Here is a 1,978-nt window from a genome sequence, read left to right as displayed (position 1 = left end):
AGGAGTACAAAGGAAAGCAAACAGCAACAGACCTTATGGTCCTTTCGAGGCTGTTTGTTACAGAGTAGACTACGACTACAAGATCTAACTCTACATGCTGAAGGATAAGGATAGTAAAGCAAGAAGGCTTCCCCCACCTCCAAACCCTCCAGTTAAAACTGGTAAGAAAAAATGAGAAAAACCACCATGCGGCATGGAAAAGCTGACATGGAATTTTCATAGGAAAGACCTAAATGGAAAAGTTACTTTCTATAATACTTTATCTATAAGCTACATGTATGAATAACCTGAAAGATAGAGTAGTAAAGTAAAATGAATAATCAAATAATAAATAAAGCATGACAACATGTAAGGGTACGTTGAGTTAACAGGACGTTTGCGGACGCAGTGTGGAAATTGCACAGAGCACAGTGTGGATGTTCAGGTGTGGTGCGGCAGACTTGTCTGGCGCTATTAAGGTAGGCAGCAGTCAATCAGGCCCCAGCTTCATTCCACTGAGACTAGGAGCTTTCCCATGTGGGACAAGCACATAAGTCACTTCCTGAAGCAGTGATCCCTGGTACATAAAAAAATCCCGATGGTGGACACTTAACTAACAGGGACCCTCAGTGTTCCACAGCCCATCAAAGGTCGAAATAATGAGTAGTGACCGTTAACTCAGGGCTATCTGTGCATATCCTAGTCTGTGCATATACTATATTTGCATTCATAAATTGATCCAGGCTCTAAAAAAAATAAAATAAAAAAAAGTAAAAGAAACAAAAAAAATGAAAATAAAAAACTTAAAATAAAAAAAAAATTATACACACACAAGTGTTTTATTCAGGAGTAAACATACTAGGCTGGGGGTTAGCTGACAAATACTTATCGAGGCAACCTTTAAAGGTCAGTACTTTATTAGAATTTACTACATTGGAGGGCAATTTGTTCCATATAATTACAACTCGGTTGAAGAAGAAATGCTTTGCTTCATGCGACTGGAATTCATCATTCATTCATTCATTGCCAGACGCCATGTATCCCAAACGGGGTGGCCAATGGCTTAGAGTTAATTGTTTTACAGGGAGGGGCACTAATCCTCCACCAACCCCACTTGACACGTAGGGATGCCAACAGCATCTGGTGTTCCCAGGCGGTCACCCATCCAAGTACTAACCAGACCCAACGTTGCTTAACTTCGCTGATCGGACGGGAAGCGGTGTACTCAACGTGGTGCCAATTATTTTATACCCATTGCCTCTAGTATAATTCAAGTGATCAACTGTGAAGTGTCTATCAACAGCAATGTTATCATGTCCTTTGAATATTTTGAATATTTGAATTAGATCTCCTTGTAACCTCCATTTAGTTAGGGTAAATAAATTCAGGGCTTCTCAACATTCCTCATGCAGTTTATTTCTCAATCTAGGTATCATCTTTGTCATCCTTTGCCGCACTCTTTCAAGCTTTTCCATATCCTTTTTATAAAACGGTGATCTAAACTGAACGCAATACTCCAAGTGTGGACGTGCTAAGGAATTATACGAAGTGTGGACAATATTATCGGATTTATATTCAAATGCTCTACCTATGAATCCGATAAATTTATTGGCTTTTTTTTTTCACAGCTGCTGTGCATTGTTTGCTTGGTTTCAAATCGTTTGTCATTATAACTCCTAGGGCTTTTTCATGGTTTACCCTATCAAGCTGGACATTATTCATGCTATAACTAGCTCTTACATTTTTACTGCCAATGTTTAGCACTTTTCATTTATTAATATTGACATCCATTTGCCAATTGTGGGCCCAGTGAATTAAGATCTCTCTGAATTGCCTGTCTTTGCAGTGCTGTATCTGCTCTGTTACCTATTTTAGTATCGTCAGCATATTTTGAAATTGTACAACATAATCCTTCATCAGTATCATTGATATATATTAAGAAAAGAATAGGACCTAACACTGAACCCTGCGGCACTCCTCTTGTAATGTTTATCCAGTC

General features: G+C 38.7%; 1 pseudogene; it reads right to left on the bottom strand.

Moving 5' to 3' along the window:
• Positions 1-1,107: 1,107 nt before the first annotated feature.
• On the bottom strand, positions 1,108-1,224 carry LOC145391105 (5S ribosomal RNA; annotated as a pseudogene).
• Positions 1,225-1,978: the final 754 nt, after the last annotated feature.

The sequence above is a fragment of the Coenobita brevimanus genome, chromosome 16 (genome assembly GCF_032717465.1).
Source record: "Coenobita brevimanus isolate Jiangsu-jjx chromosome 16, ASM3271746v2, whole genome shotgun sequence".
Taxonomy (NCBI): Eukaryota; Metazoa; Arthropoda; class Malacostraca; order Decapoda; family Coenobitidae; genus Coenobita; species Coenobita brevimanus.
The sequence above is the reverse complement of the archived record's forward strand: the minus strand, read 5'-3'. Positions and strand labels throughout refer to the sequence as shown.